We start from the raw sequence: 19,425 nt of genomic DNA on the forward strand, positions 1-19,425 counted from the left end.
TTTAAATTATAGCACAAAAACATAATCTTTATTTAACTCAGTTATTTTTTCCCCTAAGTGCTCAAAAAAAATAAATAAAAGAAAGTTACACTTATTTTGATTTTATTGCCAGGCTAGGAGGTATATTGTAGGTGATAAATTGTTGTCAATAAAGACTGAAATTACACTACTCTCCAAAAATTATAAAAATAAACAAGATAACTGAATATTACTACTGAACTACATAAAAAATGAAATGCTGCCATGGATAGACCTTGAGGATATCATGCTAAGCTAAATAAGTCAGATAGAAAAAGTTGAGAACCATATGATTTCACTCATATGTGGAATATGAAACTGTAAGCAATAAATGAACAAACAAAAAACCCCAAAAACTCATAGACACAGACAATGGTATGGGGGTTATCAGTGGGAATACTGGTGGGGAGATTGTAAAGAATAAAGGATGTAAAATATATGGTGATAGAAGTTTTGACTTTAGGTGGTGGACACACAATGTAATATACAGATCTTAAATCATACGAATATATACTTGAAACCTATATAATCTTATTAACCAATGTCTCCGGAATAATTTAATAGAAAAGTAGAGTAATTGCATGCTCATACACATGAATTAACTGTTCTTTGAACTTATTTACAAAAGACAAAATTGCATGCAAAATTTCTAATAGAAAAATGCATTAAATACCAATAAGTATTTGAACCAATCTTATCTAATAGAAGAGTAATATGCAAATTGACCATCACTCCAACACACAAGATGGCTGCCCCCATGTGGTCAAAGATGGCCACCACAAGATGACCAGCAGGGGAGGGCAGTTGTGGGCAATCAGGCCAGCAGGGGAGGGCAGTTGTGGGCAATCAGGTCAGCAGGGGAAAGCAGTTGTGGGTGACCAGGCCAGAAGGGGAGGGCAGTTGGGGACAACCGGGCCTGCAGGCAAGAACAGTAGGGGGCAATTGGGCCAGTAGGGGAGGGCAGTTAGGGTGACCAGTCTGGCAAGGAAGGGAAGTTAGGGGTGGCCAGGCCTACAGGGGAGGAGAGTTGGGGGTGACCAGGCCTGCAGGGAAGGGCAGTTGTGGGGACCAGGCCTGCAGGGGAGGGCATTTGGAAAGGACCAGGACTGCAGGCGAGGGCAGTTAAGGGCAACCAGGCTGGCAGGGGAGGGAAGTTAGGTGTCAATCAGGCTGGCAGGGGAGTGGTTAGGGGGTGATCAGGCTGGCAGGCAGAAGCAGTTAGGGGCAATCAGGCAGGCAGGCAGGCGAGCAGTCCTTCGAGGGGTCCCAGATTGGAGAGGGTGCAGGCTGGGCTGAGGGATATCCCCCTCGTGCACAAATTTCATGCACCAGGCCTCTTGTTTGGTTAATATTTGGCTGAAATTCATATTTTAAGGTTGTTGGACAAATTTACTTTAAAAAAGTCATTTTTTCAATTGTTTCACTGTCGCATAATCCATAATAACCTATATTATGTATATATACTATATAATTAAATAATTACCAAATAATTAAAACAAGTCTTACAATTTTATTAGTTTTTTTCTAGTACAATGACTTTTTGATCATAAAAACAAGAAAATAAAGTTGAAACATTTAATAATGCATAGCCGCAGTAATGCATTCCTTTTTATTGTCCTTTGTGCACATAATATTCTATGTCCAATAATAATAATAATAATAATAATACTATACTTGATGTAGTTTCAACACCACAGCCTATTTTAGGCTTTATCTTGTTTTCCTATAATTGCCAATAGTTACATCTTCCCAAAACGTTGATTTCTTGATCACTTAACACATTTCTCTGGCCGTTCTATTTGAATTGAATACTGTCTTTTGTTTTCATACTCTTCTCTAAATTCTGTTAACACTGAAAACTTTGTTACCTATTTGACTTGCTGTTTGATTATAAATGACTTCATGAAAATTATCTTCTTGTCAAATAGCATATGCCAAGAGCACCTGTCCCTGCCCAATGGCATCATTAGCCAAAAAGAGCCTGTGTCTGGAGCAGAATAAGAATGCGGAACAAGGTAGAAATATATTAGACAGATAGTAGGGACTGGATGTTGCAGGTTCTTGTTATTTAATGACTTTTGCTTTTCCTCACAGTGAATGAGCCATTGGAAGATTTATCCAGTGGCTTCTTATTTGACTCCAAGGTAGAAAAAGAGAAAGCATGTTATTGGTATGAATTTTAATAGGATCATTCTAGCTGCCATGTTAAGTAGAATTATAGGTGAGCAAGGATGGAAACAGAAGACCAGTTAGAGATGATGGTGATAGGAAAAAGCTATTAACTTTATCTCTGTTAATTCACCTCTAGAACTATTAAATACTTAATATAATAGCATACTGAAGTGCTAGATGGTTTTGACTAAACCTCAAAGAATCCCCTCTTCAATACAATGCATTATAGACTCTTATTTGTCAAGAGTCTCTACTAAAATATTTCATTTGCTATAGCTTAAATTAAATAACAATAAAATCAACTTAATTTAAAGAATTATACATTTTTAATATATAAGCATGTGTTGTTTTTTGTTTCCATTGTTTTTGGCCTATAACGTTTTTGTTTATTTGCTTACATTATTTGGCTAATAATAGTGATGTCTAATATGTAAACAGATGTAGGTAGATGCATATGTTGGTTGGATGGCATGCACTTGACAATGAGGTTGACAATATTTATTCATGATACTCATGTCACTGGTTTTTTTTAAATGTGTAAATTGAGCTAGCTGGACACATGGTCTCTTCTAAGCTCGAGGGATCATATGTCTAAAATTCAAGACAAATGCATTTTGAAGAACATTTTTTTATGATAACCTTCAAGGGCTAGTGAAAGATTTTCTTTCTTAAATTGTTTTAAGGGACTTCTCAATACAAACAACTTTCTGCAAGTGATTTCAGCTTTTTACAAATTCAACTGTATAATTTTATGTTCATCACATTAGGGGAAATTAAGTTTAAAATTTTTAAGAAAACTTAAGATAAGAATTTGGTACTTTTTTTTTTTTTTACCCACTTGCTTTTTCTGATAATATACAAACCTTTGTTAAATTCACAATTCTACTAGAAGCCAATCTAATGCCACCAAACAACTATGGTAGCCTTCAGATGGCCCTAAATGATTCCTGCCTCTGGATATTCCTGCCCTTGCTTGTGGACTGAACCTAATAATTTACTTCTAAGAAATAGAATATTGCAAAACTGATAGAATGTCACCCCAAGATTAGGTTACAAATAGAATATGGCTATCTACTTGTGCTACCTTGCCGGTTCCTCCTAAGGGAGGCCAGCTGGCAAATTGTGAACTGGCCTCAGTAGAGTCTCACATGGCTGGGAAATGAAGGTAACTTCATCCACTTGCCAGCAAGAAACTAAGGTCCACAGTTAATAGCCCATAAGGAACTGAATCCTACTAACACCCATGTGAAATATTAGAAGTCCATCCTCTAGATGAGCCTTTAGATGACCGCAGTCCCAGCCAACATACTGACTACAGGCTTGTCATTACACTAAGCCAGAGGACCCACATAAACTGCTAAGGTTTGAGGTAAATTCTTTGCACAGCAATTTACAGCATTACACTATCCAATTCGCCATGTGATTTATCATATTTAAAATTCCTTCTCCATCTAAGAAATACCTGATTATAGAATAATATGGGGCTCCAAAGATTGTCTAAACATGTTTTAAAACTATTATTTAAAAAAATAGAAATATTTTTGCGCAATTTCTAATTTCATCTAAGTATAAAAAGTTAAATAAACACAGATGTAAAATTATCCTGAACATTGTTTATTATTATAGTGTCATTATTAGACAGGTCAATCTTGTTATAATAAATAAATACAACACCAGAGAATATAATAAAATGTAGAGGTCATAAGGGTCATAGATATGATTACTTTATTACAGTTAAAATGCTTGGTAGCAGGCAATTTAGTTTTAAATTATACCATTATCCTGATGTTAGTATCTTGTCCCTTTTGTGGAAAAAGCTTCTCTACTTACTAAATATAATTGTTAATTTAAAATAACACCAATTTCCACACCAGAAGCTCTATTTTGAAAAATGTTCCCCTCTCTAGTTGCATGCGTAATCTGCCAAACACTTTCTAAACTTGTGCCCCGCGGGACAATAAACCTCCTTCTTTGCTGCCTGGTTGTGCACTACTAGCATCTCTGAAGTTGCTATTTGGCTAATAGCTCTATTACCTTTCACGCTGAGTCCAAAGCTTTACCTCCCTCAATCTTTACTTTTGCCAACTGGAAAATTTCCCATCATGTCAAGGAAAACCCACTGTGCCTTGTGCTTAGGGAATGGGCCCTCTCTTGCTGACTGACAGCTATTCAATAGAGAAAAGAGCCACAGAGAGATGCCGATACACGTATTAAGTGCAATGAAGAGAATAAGCTTTGTATTTCAAAATGTCACTTTTCTTAGAGTTCAGTGGGAGTGAGTAGATATAATAAGGTAATTTCTAGAGGGAACCATACTGTAGTTCATTGTATAAATAATTGATTTGATCAGCTGAAATTATTGTGCCTAGTCCTGAATGACCTTTCAGATGAATTGCAGGGTTTTCACTACAAAAGCAACCAGAGCTCATAGTAAGATGTCAAAATAAAATCCATATACAGCAGTTTTCTATAAAAAGAAAGGGTATTTACATGACATTATTTCCTTAGAATAACTAAAATATCAGTTGTTTCCCTACAAGTAGACAGCATATTTTGGGTTTTATTTGTGCACTCAAGGTCAAACACTTGACTGAATTATTTTAACCATGTCTTGTATATGAATGTCTTGCAGAATATTTTAAAAAATAAAATAGAGAAGCAAGAACATAAATGTGTTTACACAACAGGGAAGGAATTTCTTTTCACGAGATGAAGACATTATAATATCTTAAGAGAGTACTTTCTATTAGGAAATTAACAAACACATTTGAAATTCTAGATAATTATAGTGTTTAATATCTCACCATGGTCTCATTCCTTCCTTTCTTTATGTCCCAGTCCTTATTATAATACATCACTGATATCTGTTCAAATAGATTGTATATTCTCCTTCTGCTCAGAAATTTTACCTAATTAATCACATTATGTCTTTTCATCTGCTTTATTAACACATTGGCTTATTTTAAATTACAGAATAGTATTGCTCATTCCTAAATATTGTCCAAATAATACAGACATATAGATAATATAAAAATTAGACATTCCTAATTCCCTTAATTTTTATCCCATAAGTGCACTCTTCATGTGGAACTAGAATCATTTGTGCATTTTCCCAGGCCTTTGTGGAAAGTAGCTATGCTCACCACTATACCACCAACACTTCCAGACCTTTTGAATGCACACTTAAGCATATGTTTATATCTTCCATATTCATATATACTCAAAAATATATTCATATAAATATATTCAATAATATATATTCATAGCTACCTATCTACATTTAAAAATATACATTCATTTTAACAGAAAAAAGATTATTCTGTGCATATTTTCAGAAAGATCACATCACTTAAATACCTCTAAAACAGGATAGGTTTCTATTTTCATAATATCATTTTTAATTTAAAAAGTTATATATGCACAAAGCAAAACTTCTTACACTATAGACTGAAAATATAACTTGACTATCTCTGGATTTCTGTGCCATATATCAGAAATTCCTTTCTATAATAAAAAAAAAAGTATCTAATTCTTCCTTGTAGTTTCTCGATATTTAATGGGTGTTTACAGTGACTTTGGTGACACATTCTGGATTTTTTTTTCTGTTTTCTAACTTGTTTTAAAATTTCCTATCTAGGATTTTTCATTAATTTAAAAAAAAAATTATTCTTTCCACACCCTGGAGTACTAAACTCCCATAGTTGAAATCAGGCTGTGAAAGGTGCAGTTAGAGAACTGAAGTCCTTACTTTAGTAGACAGAAGGTAGACTGGGCTGTTGAATGATTGGGACTTCTTACCACATGACTCAATCCAATATAAGTCTGTTCCCCACCATCCTGATCATGTACAAGTATACTTCTATTTTATTTAATAAGATAGCGTTTGTTTACCCTTTTGAGCTCCAGCAGCTCAAGGATTGAGTATGATTAGAGCATCAATTTTGGCAAAATATGGGTAAAATCAAGTTTAGAATTATCCAGTGTTGGAATTCCTGGAAGGTTTCATGGTTGTATATCTAGCATAATCTGTGAGGGGGAAAAATATTTGTCAGTTCTTACATGGCAGGTCTAATTTTTTAACTCCATCAGTAAATGACTCTACCATTTGAGTTTGAGAAGGGAATGTATCCTGTGTAGGTTACCATTATTTATAATTTCTCACTGCAAGAGAGTGCCATTTAGTAAGGCACAATCTGAACTTGAGCCCTTTTCTGAGATTTGATTCTGTTTTCAATAGCTTGTTCTTTAATTTCTCCACAAATCTGGCCCACCCCTGCTTAATTCAACACTCTCCTTTTATACCACCATAGTCTATCTATACTATGATCAGGGTTTGACCCCAGTGAATGAAGTCCTTTTCTAATTGCAGACCTTCAAATAGGCTGCCATCAGTTCAGAGGGCTCCCCATTTGGTCAATGCCTTTTACTGGGCCTACATTGTTGGATCTTTAGCGTTCATTTATGAGGACAAATTTGAATCCATGCTGCCAACTCCATCTTCCTACCACCTCCCTGTCCCACTAAAAACAAACAAACAAATAAACCCACACAGAACTGCACACTTTTCCTGTGAACTATAAGCCCTATAAAGTGAGGGCCATTGTATACAGACACTGCCTAATGCAGCTTCATTAATATGTTAGGTGCTCCATAAATATTTGTTGGTTGAAAGAAGAGAATGAATGATAGAAGTGGGGAATAAGAAAGGAAGACACCAGATGTTGGAGCATGTAATTAAAACAGTGAGAGACTGAGCATGCAAATAGACAATGGCCAGAGAATCTGTGACAACAGAACTCTGACCCAGAAGTCTAGGAGCTAAACAACCTCTGGGACTATGTGCCCAGAAGAGCCAGGATTTCATCAACAGCTGCCAAATTTCCTATTTTTTTATCCCCACTTATTTAACTCAGAAAAAAACACACAAAACACAGAGAAAGCTAAGTGTGTATTTCCCCCTGGACCAGAACCTCTAACCAGAACATTCCTGAAGCTTTCCCTTCTTTCCACTGTAGTTTTTTCTCTCCCTGCCTTTGAATCTCTGCCCAGCTCATGTGATGGAGCTGACTCCCTCATTGTAGCACTGAAGACATGGGTGATGTTTATTCCAATTTGGCTCTCCCTTTTTATTTTCATAACAGTTATTAATGTAGTGAGTAAATTTTTAGGAATATAAAATATGGGAACATTGACCTATTTTGATACACCAGATAAGAATCATATATGTTGTAATCAGAGGATAAGCTAGCAAAAATTTGTTCTTAAGTTCCACATTGAGGAAATCATGGAGATTAGTTGGTAGCATGCAAATATTTGAGAAATTGTTATTTTTAACATTTACAAAGTGATTTTATTAAACATTAAAAAATTCATTTCTCTTATTTATACTTTTCTATATTATTGGTTTATGTGCAGGTTTAAATGATAACTAAGTCCAGTTGTTTTAAAAGTTCTATTCAAAGATTATTATTACAGCACTAGAGGCCCAATGCATGAAATTCGTGCAAGAGTAGGCCTTCCTTCCCCCGGAGCTTCCTTCCCCAACACCAGCTTCCCTTTGGCACTCAGGACCCGGGCTTCCTTGCAGCCTTGGCTTCGTCCAGAAGGATGGAAGGACATCTGGAAGGATGTCGTGTCTAATTATCATATTATGCTTTTATTATTATAGGTATAAATACATTATGTTTAATTTTTATAAATCTGTTTGTTTTATAAAGCAAATAAAATTAATACATTCCCAATATACTAGGTTGCTAATAATTTTTATAAATTTATTCAACAAACTTTTCTACATGGATGCTTTTCAGGAAACTCACACTCTAATAAGGAAGCCAAGATAAATGCTCACAAGATATTTTCTATTAATGGAGGCACTAAACAATGTTTAAAATTCGAGGTAATATGACACTCTCTGTGAGGACAGTTAAATAAGGAATCATGGGTGATGTGGCATTTAACCTGTTTTCTTACTATTAAGCATTTTTCAGTTGGTTAGTAGAGTCTGAGTGGAAGGAAGTAACAGAAAAGAAGCATATAACCAACAATAAAAACCCAAAGATAGGAAATAGGTACTCGGCAGAACGCTAAGTGGATGAGTGCAGAGTAGTTAAAAGGCAGTTTCCCTAGAATATAGGTCTCAAAAGGGAAAAGTGCAGATAAAAGCCTGAAGCATAGGTTAGATTCAGATTGTAAAGGTAAGCACTTATTAGGAATTACTGTCATAGACTGAACAGGCAGATATTGCAGAGTGGATCATTCAACTCTATTCTACCTCTATGGTAAGATGCACTCCTTCTTGTCAGAGGTCACAAAGCTAAAGACTACATTTCCCAGACTCGCTTAGTTTGGTTTCAAATTCAACCTAGCTTCCCCTCAGCAGAACTAACCATATGCAGTTGGAGGTTTGTTGGTACACAGTGTCTGGAGTACCAAGGGGGAATTGGTAGCTGGCACCCTGCATGGAGGGCAGGAAGAGACCTGATAAAGAGGCAGACCACTCCAGACAGACAGGTGGTGGTTTTAATAAGCAAGATAACTTGGGAGGCTTGTTGTGGGCAGATCTCAGGTCTCCACAACACATCGCTCTCTCAAGGCTGCATTTGCCTCGGTCTAGCTGGCCTGAGGAATCACATCCTGTTGATAAACTCCACCAACACCCACCCCACATGACTGGCTCTTACAAGCTTCTTTCCCTCTCCCACAGTGTGCCCTGAGCGTCAGCATGAGGTTTCACCAGCATGGAGGCAGCTCGTTTGGGGGCTCTGTGTTTGCACTGGGGGCAGATACCACAGCAAACAGGCCCTACTGATTGATCGTTCAAATGTATTAAAGCCTGGAACACTTCTTTAGCCCCTAGGCCAAGGTGGTTACTTGTTAGTAAATTAATCTGCATGTAGGTTATAGGGGAGATGGTACCTTCATTAACATCATGTTCTTTTCTCCAGTCTTGCATATCACAACCCTTAAAATGTGAACCCCCTATTACTGTCTATTCAATGAGAGTATTTATACAAGGTACTCAGTGTCTCTAATCCCCTAGTGCCGTGGTCGGCAAACTGTGGCTTGCAAGCCACGTGCGGCTCTTTGGCCCCTTGAGTGTGGCTCTTCCACAAAATACCACGGCCTGGGCAAGTCTATTTTGAAGAAGTGGCGTTAGAAGAAGTTTAAGTTTAAAAAATTTGGCTCTCAAAAGAAATTTCAATCGTTGTACTGTTGATATTTGGCTCTGTTGACTAATGTTTGCCGGCCACTGCCCTCGTGGTTGTAGCCTGGTTTGCATGCCAACGGGAAGCTTGGTGTCAGTACAAACCAAGGCATCTTTGGAATTCTCACTTGCAGGCTGGGACCAGTATAATCAACCTTTCAGTCCTTTCCTTGTTGGGAACTCTGGTGGATGGCCCCAGGCTCCTTTGGTTGTTGCCTTGGGCATTGTTTAGTGCACACAGTACATGCTGCTCCTGCATTAGCAAGTCGCTGTGTTTCAAGGGCTATCCGGCATCCTTGGCAATATGCAGTCTCCTCCAGGCACTGTGGTGGCCTCTCCTTTTGTGCACCCAATCTGCTGTATCTACTGAAGAGTCTCATACCTGGGCTAGGGCATTGGCTTCCTGATCGCCAGGGATTCTCAATGCCTCATGAGCCTGCACCTGGAAAATAGTGAAATCTGCTTCAGGAGCTTGCCGGAAAATAGAAATGTCTTTCTACATATCCCGATCCCACAAGGATGGGTGTTCATCCATACATTGGCTTCCCATTGTCCAAGCCATAGGGTCATTTCTTTTAGGACAGCCCAACTATCAGTGCAAAGGTTAATAACCAGGGCTCATGAGTAACCACGAGCCAGACTAGCCCAAAACACTCTTAAGTTCAGCTCACTGGCTGATTTGGTTCCTTCCTGTTTACATCCACATGGTGTCACTGTTGGGCTGAATAGTGACTGTAGTCCATGCAGATGAATTGCCCAGGCTAGATACCTTCTACACACCAGGCATTAGCAAGAATTTCCCCTGCTCCTTCTCTATAAGTTACAGGGGTTGCCACAGAAATAGGAGTGGGGCATTTGGAGAAGCTACATGCCCTACAAGGTCTAGTAGTGCCCCCATTTTAGAGATAGTGGGCTGGTGGACAGAGTGCTTCTCTACAGTGGTTAGGCACACCACTTGGTCACAGTGGAAGTCTGAGTCTGGCAGAGGTGATCGATGAACATATTCTCAATCCACCTGGTGATACCAGGATATGCTGTTCCTTCATCAGAGGCTCTGTGCACACTGCTGGGAGCTGTTGCTTTATGGGGGTATATAGAGTTTCTGCCCCCTTTCAGAACTGAGACCAAAATCCCTGGGGTACTCTCTCCCTCTGTTGTCTCTGCCAAGTGCCCAGCATATACCTTCCAGAGTCACAGACACATCGAACTCAAATGGCAGCTCTTCATGGGAGATGCCCAGAGCTTTAGTCTGCTTCACTAGCACTTTTGCCTTTTCAAAGGTGGCTTGCTGCTCTGACCCCAGTCCCACAGAGATACAGAGGCACTGTGTTCCATGGGAAATAAAAATTCTCCAAACCCCAAAATGCCTACAAAGACTTATACCTCTGTTATGTTCTTGGGGGTTGGATAGACTTGTACCTTGTCTACAAGCATATAAGATACACACATAGAGGTTGATGGCCAACCTTTTCTCACAGATGCCTCTTTTCCAAGACTTTTGGTCTCCTGGCTGGCTCACCAATTGTTGGTTCACAGTCTTGGTAGTTCCTCAGGGTGAAATTTGAAATTTGCCCCTGTACACAAAGGGCAAGGAAAGACTGAAGAAAAAAAGGCAGACAAGTCCAGATTGGTAGGTGGAAGTTGTAATAAGCAAGGGAACTTATTCTGAGTGACTGTAGGTCTCTAAACCTTCCTGACAGAATCTGAACAGTTTAACCCTGGCTGGTTTGGCTCAGTGGATAGACTGTCTGACTGCAGACTGAAGGGTTGCAGGTTCGATTCTGGTCAAGGGTACGTACCTTGGTTGCAGGCTTCTCCCTGGCCCGGGCCCTGATTGGGGCTTGTGTAGGAGACAACCAATTGATATGTTTCTCTCACATTGGTGTTTCCCTCTGTCTTTCCCTCTCTCTTCCACTTTCCCTAAAAATCAATGGAAAAATATTTGGGAGTGAGGATTAATTAGCAAAACAAACACAAAGAATCTGAACAGTGTATATAGAGGCCTTAACTTGGTTCAGTCTGTGTACAGTCCAGGTCTCAATAACACATTACTCACATGGCTGCACCCTTGGAGTGTCTCCTAGTATAGGAACAGTGGGTTAAATATATATTCCAAGGACAGGTGAGAATGTAAGGAGCCTCCAATTGCCCAGGTCAAGTTCACAGGTCAACTGTCTGTTAAATCCTCTTGATAACCTCCTTCAAAATGGGGGAAAATGAGATAGAGTCAGATATCTTCTTTTCCTTCTGATAAGCCAATGTGTGGAGATATTTGAATTTTTTTTCTCCTCAATAGTATAAGACATGCTAATGTGTTCTTTTGCTTTTGTAGCTATGAGAGACATATCATAGATTATCTGCTTTGCTACCATGACCAAGGCTGAAAAAGTAGCAGATATTTTGATTTTGATTTCCCAATTTTCAGATAATGATGGAGGTATTGGATTCCTAATGGACAAGATTTGCTGTGTTAAGAATACTTCTTGGGAGCCTGATCCACCTTTCAACAACTGTAAGTACCTTCATTAAATACATTTCTGTTTAAATTAGCTAGAGAAGTTTCTATTTTAGGCAAGGACATGCTGTGTAACAATCACATAAAACAGATGTTTTCCTTTTCCTACTTATTCTAGACCAATGGTTCTCAAATGTAGACGATTTTGCTTCCCTGGAGGACATTTGGAAATGTCTGGAGACATTAAATTGTCACACTGGGAAGTCTGCTAGTGGCATCTAGTGGGTAGAGCTCAGGGATGCTGTTATTGTAGGGTGCATGGGACAGTACCAATGCCACCAACACCCGCAAGTGAATGATCTGGGCCCAAATCTCAGTAGTATCGAGACTGATAAGCCCTACCCTAGATAAAGTTCTAGAATTTTGACAGTAGACGTAAAAAGAAGAGTTGGTTGTGGGAAATATGTCAAAACTAAAACTGATTATGCAATTAACATGAAATATGGATGCCAGGCAGAACGGGTTTTTTAAAGGATATAAAGAATTAAGATGCACTTAATGTTTTATGTTTAATTCATAAGACAAATGATACAGAGCTTTACATGTGCCACACATACGTCTAAGTACATTATAATTTTTAACTTATGTAATTCTCACAACAAATCTGTGGGATAGACAACATTATTGCCCTTTACAAGCTAACTGCTATACTAAAATATCAGCAGTTTTATACAATTGAGGTTTATTTTTCACTTATGAGAGAGTCTAATGTGAGTTAGCAGAGCCCGTTCCTTTCATTATATGGCTTCTCTAGCTTTTTTAGAGTAAAGGCCATCCCCAGTGTGCCCTGTTTAGATTCCTAAGTCAAAGAATCACATGAGCATTAAAATGGTTATTTTATTCCACTAAGTTTATGTGATTTGTTATTTAATATATAGACCACTAGGACATTTATTGCAGGAATAAAAGATTCAAAATCAATCAATGTAATTCACCATATTAACAGATGGGGTAGAAAAAGTATATAATTATATCAATTAATGCAGTAACATTTTGAGAATATTCAACATACATTCATGAGCAAAGACATTGAGTAAATTTCTAAATTACTTCTAAATAGAAATAAATTTTATAAACAGTATTTATGAAAAATTCAGTTATCATCATACTCAAAAGGCTGATTACTTTTTCACATAAAGTTAGTAACAACACAAGGATATGTGCTCCCACCATTTCTATCCAAGTATTTACCGGAAGGGCTAGTTGGTGCAATAAGGCAAGAAAAATAACAGAGATTGAAAAAAGAGAGAAATAAAAACATTTTACTTGCAAATCTGTGGTTGTACACATGTAACCATATTAAGGTTCAAAAGAACTACCAGATCTTATAAGTCAATACAGAATAATATAAGATATAAGGTCAATTTTTTTTAAGTTATTGAGTTTCTCTGTACTTGAATTACTTTATTTTTAAATTAAAAAAGCAATTGTAAAATAAAATTTAAATTTATACTATTCACAATAGCACAAAACCATGTGAGACCTTCATAATGAAAATGACAATATTTTGAGAAATTAAAGACCTAATGAATGAAAAGCTACATCATGTTCATATATCAAAACATTCAATAGTATTATGTCAATATAGTCCAAATCAATCTATGTAATCAAAATAATCTTTGTAAAAAATTACTCGGTATACTCAAAAGCTGAGTCAAAAAATCATATGGAAATACAGAAAAACAATTAGTAAAACTGACTTGGAATGGTAGGAAGAATGAGACCTTAATATCAGAGATCAAGATTTAATATAAAACTACTGTAATCAATGCAATGTGATTATTGGTGTAGTATAGAAATAAATTTCAATGGAACAGAACAGATAGTTCATAAATAAATCCATAGATATATGGTCTCTGAAATATGTGTCAAGTTAATTCAATAAGAAAATAAATATCTTTAAACCAGAATTCTCAACCTATTAATCTTAGAAATCATACCTGGAAAACAGTATCTGGCTATATTTTTGTTTTATTACCCATTAATGAAGCATCCTGATGTCCACACTCACTCCCACATTGCAAATTACTAGTATATAGAAAATAATATAATATAGATTTAATTATTTGGCTGTTCAGTTAATTACTTGAATTCTAAAGTCTTAAACCTTTGATATAGCCAGTGTCTCTTCTCAAATATCTTTGAAGTGTCTTTTATACAGAACTCCAAAAATTTCCTTTCATCTTTTTCTATCTATATACTAGTAATTTGTGCATCAGGCAAGCAAGATCTAGTAAATGATGAAAATGTTATAACAATTGAAATTTATAAAAGGATACATTTACTCTTTGTAGGTTTTTTATCAATGCATGAAAACAATATTCTAGATTTGTTACATAAAATTTTAAAACCCTCCTTATTATCAAAATATCATATTTCTTTTATTTTTGATCCACTGGTATATCGGTTATCCTAAGTGTGTGCTTGGTCTACCTATTCTAAAGATTTAGCTTTATTAAAGCTTAAAGCCAAACTAAACTCAACAAGTAATGCCAATTCTACCTATAAGGTAAGTCCTTTAATAATCCTTGACATTGTGATATTTTAACAGCAACGGATTCTACTGCTAACCTAAAATACAAACAAATGAACAGAAAAACAAAGAGGCAACATGTCTTTATTTGAGATTAAAAACAGTTGCAGTTCTAGGAAGTACTGATTCAGAAACCCAAATTAATGCTCCAATTATGACGTAAATGCAAGGGCTTTTTATTTTTAAAAAATCAAAGAGAAATAAATACATGAAGAAGGAGTCAATTTCTATTGGTGCTAATCATCTAAGTAAGGAATTTCTATTCGTGCTAATAAGCAAAACTATTCTTTAGCTATACATGATGATTCTAATTCTAAACATTGTTCTTAATTTTAAGTTCTCATATGAGGATGTCTGCTTCTCTGTTAACTTTACAAACAGATGCTTATAAGACAATCGTGGTTTGTCCTAGTCCAAAGGTTCTTTTGTTCAGTTCAAACATTCTAAAGATTAAAGGGGGTGGGGGGAACCTGCAAGGCTATTCTTCTGGGATGGTGCGCCAACTCCATTTTGAAATGGCTCTGTTTTTATTCATTTTCTTACTACTCAGAACAAAAACGATAGAATCATAATCATTTGTTTTCTCATATTAAAGAAGGTAGTTTTTCAGTGATGAAAAGTTGACAAAAGAGTGTTTTTGAGAGAAATATTCTGTGTAAACTTACGGAATAGTAAGCATAATAAGAGCACTTTCTGATTGGCAAAAGTACTTGTTTTGTCATATAATTACGGGTAAGACCACTAATATAATATAACCTTTAAAAAAGTTGGTCTCTGCTTGCAAGATAACTATAATATCATACAAAAGACTTATTACAAATACTAGTAAGTATCACGCTGAAACCAAGATGATTTTCAAAACATGGAATAATGTTCACATTTATATACTTTATTTTTATAACAAAAAAAATGTATCGTGAGATATTATGATCCAGTATAAAGCAGGTGGTTAAGGAGCAAATAAATTACTGACAGATTTCTAATTATAATACACTTTTAGTCTTTTATGATAAACAACAGATGTGTTTACAAAAATACATTATAGTAGAATCAGGTCAATAGAGTCTAAATGAAAAACCTTAATTTATTTGCACTACCATTTGGATTCAAGGGGCTGGCCTATTTAAAAGAGCCACCATTTAATGTAACATGAGTTCAAAGGGGGTTTATTTAAATGGACCAATAATACCTTTTTCATTAATTGTCCAGATAGAAAGGAAAATAATTTCAGAGAGCAAATAGATGTGGGGGAAAATAACAAATCTAAACAAAACATAATAGAGCAGATGCTGAAAGAGGATATTACAAAGTACAGGAGAGCTAAATCAAATCACCCTATTTCCTAAATATTGATAGCCTTTTGGATATTTTTACTACTTAACTTTCTTAACATTCAATGTTGTTAAAATTTATTTTGTATCAATTATCTTAATTTCAAAACTTTTGATGAAAAATGAAAATAACATTTATTTTTAAGTGCAAGTAACCAAAATAATTTGATCATTGAAATATGTCTTGCTTGTAAGTTGGTAAAATTCAAAGGATGAATTAGGCATTCAAACATGGGTTACAGATCCACTTCTGCCATTCACTAGCTGTGAAGCACAGTGATATTTTAAATAGCTGCATTTTCAAAAGCTAACAAGATATAATTTCAAACCCTATAATGTGCCACTCAATGTTGAAAATCATCCCAGGCCTTGATTCATTCTTTGGTATTATTTATATACTATTAATGTGTTTCAAAGAACTACTTGTTATCAAAATCTATAGTATGATTTCATACCTTGAATCTCTCAATGATGGAAGGTTAGCTTAGGTCATATTTTTATGTATGCTTTTAATTTCTCTATCTCCATTTCTCCATGTATTATTTTCTATGCATTTTCTAATCTTTTCCTTTAACTTGAATTAATCTATCACACTTATAATTTACTATTGATATAGTTTAATGAAGGAAACTATTTGATCAGTCTTCCCTCTGAGAATATATAATATAAAAAGAGATATTTGATATTTGCACATGGCAAATAGCAGCTGTAATAGTGGACAGTGGTTGGTGAAACCACACTTGGGTACTTTAGAAATTTAAAAGCCATTAAAAACACATTGAATGGAATTCTTATGCATAGGTTTATGAACGATACATGATTAAATCTACACCTTTTTACTAGGTATCTATTTGCTTTATTAAATACCACCTCAAGATTGGTAGATTAAAAAAAAACATTTTATGGTATAGATATGTGAAACAAGAATTCAGACAAGTACAATGGAGATGTCACACCTGCTTTTCAATGTGTGGTTTGTGAGGTTGCAGCTTGGAGCAGTCCAATGGCCAGCGGTGAGGGCATCTGGGGCTTCCTCACTTGTGTGACAGACTGAGATGTGTCAAAATCAGGGCTCAGTGGGACCTGCCATCTAGACTACTTACACATGGCATGGCTTCTCCATTTGACTAGAGCTTCTCACAGGGTGGTGACTGGTTTCTGAGAGGAGGCTCACTGTGGGCAGGTCAGCAGAGCAAGCTTTCTTGGAGAACCAGGGAGAAGCTGCATGGCCATTCATAGCCCAGAATCAGAAGCCCATAGCAGTGCTCTGCTCTATTGGTCACAGCAGACACAAGTCCACCCAGATTCATGCTAAGGGTATGTTAAGTCAGAACCAGTGGAGGGTCTGAGATGTTATACACATGTTACATAAATAAGCCAAAGATGATGCCTGTATATTGGCCCCATGTTTATTTTCATCAGGCTGGGACCCACCGTTCAAAAGCCAGCCAGTGCCAAACTCACATTTTTGCAATCCAGTTGTCTTACATATAGCCCAAAGAAGCAGATATTTCAGCCATTCTGAAACTATTTTGCATATCCCATGGAACTATTCCCCAAATCTGCTAGCCAGAGATATGTTAAATCCTGAGGCTCTGCATGACTACAAGCCAGTACTGCTCTTAGAGTTCTCTGACTCAGAGACTCCTGTTTATGCTGTTGTGAGTCATCCTATGAACAGGTGAGCTCCTCCCCTGATTTCCTTCCCTTTGGGGAGTTCTCCTGCCTTCCTCTTTCTCTACTTAGTGGCCCCTGTGCAAACCTGTCAACCCCCTACCCAAAGAAAGCCTACTGTGTGTTATTGCCACCTGGTGGTCATATTTTCAGTTCCCAAATCCCTCAAACTGACTGCATTTATTTGCAAACAAACAGGCCTGCCAAAGTGTGTGTGTGTATGTGTGTGTGTGTGTGTGTGTGTGTGTGTGTGTGTGTGTGTGTGTGTGTTTTGGCAGTAGACACAAGGCTTTCTGGATCAGAGAAACAGAGAGCTGATTAGCTGATTACTCATAGCAAAATGCATCAGCCAGAGCCCCAATCCCCACAGAGCAATGGTTAGAGACAACCATTATCTGCACTTGTAGATTTGTTCACCAGAGAGGAACTCCCACATTGAGATTCTGAGATTTCATAGGGGTTGCTGATACATCTCCCCATTGCCCCTCCAGAAAGGGAGAGATCACTTATAAAACATATCTCCTTGAGGAGGGCGGGTAGGAGGAGGGGTTCTTCTCTCTGGTATGTAAACAAATGACTCCAAAGTGGAGAAGAAAATGGCATTATGTCTCTAAATTTTTCAAGAGGTTTTTATTTTTCAAAACTCTCTGTAGCTTGCAAGGATGTCAGCATAACAAACAGCCTTTGCTCACAAGACCTGGACCATGCAGAAGCATTAAAATATTTAGGGATAATTGTTACCCAAGTAGGTAGAGACCCACCTCCTGAAAAGGGGACCCAGTCGAGGTAGCTTCTCTCCTGATGTCTAAGACACAAGGGATTTGGATGAACCCATAGGCAGTTTGGGCTTCAGTGACCTGGAGTCTTTTTCACTCACATGTGTGATAGATGGAATGTGATGGCTTAAAAGTTCTGCTCACCTTGGGTTGTCGGCAAGAGCACCTACACAGGACATCTCCATCTGTATTGGACTTCTCACATATAGGCTCATAGGTCTAAGGGCACCTCCATACATAGCTTGTCACAAGCAACGGCTTCGAGAGAACCAGGTGGAAGCTGCTAATGTTCATAACCCGCCTTGGAAATCACATAGAATCATTTCTGCTGAACTCAGTTAGTTGAGGCAATTGCAAGGCTGACTAATATGCTACAGGAGGGACACGAACCTCACTTGCCAATGCAATAATTGCCAAAGAAGTAGGGCCATATTTTAGAACTTCCACGATCTTTAAGAAGGTTAGAAGCATGTCTGAGAGGAAGCATGTGAGTAAAAGTCCAAAGGTGTACATGCAAAAAAAACAAGTTGTGCCCATTAGTTGTGGTTGCATCTGATGAGAGAACAGTTATTAGGGTTGGAACAATGAATAATAAAATAATAAAAGTAGATTAGGCAAGTGATCAATATTTCTGAATGCCAGGATAAATGGGTTTGATTCTCTCTTAGGAAAAAAAAATTGATTTGTCAAAAATAATTTAGTAATAGGGAAAATGAGAACTTTTTAGATTACACTTATTATGTTGTTTACTTATTTACTCATTTATTTTTATTATGTTCAGAGATTTGACATAATCTTTATACGATCTCTGTCTTAGTCTTATCATTCCTGGGATTATAATAATTTATAAAATAATTAAAATACACCTTATGGCTAAAAAATTAGAAGAAAATGGTATGCTATAATCTATAAATCTTTGCAGAAAATTGTAAGTATTCAATTCAAAGGCATAAAATATAATTGGGCATCTTACCTAATAATAGACAAACATGTAAATTGACTATACCTCTGCTACGCCCACAGCCAATCAGAGTGAGTATGCAAATTAGAAGGCCAAAGATGGCGGCTGCCCAGCTGCTCCAGGCGCAGAGTGGCCAGGTGGGGCAGGATGCCTGCTATGAGAGGGAGGGCCGGGGGGGGGGGGGTGGTGTGAAGGGATCTACAGGAGCAGAGTGCTGCAGTGAAGACAAGACTGCAGACTC

Source organism: Plecotus auritus (assembly GCF_963455305.1).
Source record: "Plecotus auritus genome assembly, chromosome: 6".
NCBI lineage: Eukaryota > Metazoa > Chordata > Mammalia > Chiroptera > Vespertilionidae > Plecotus > Plecotus auritus.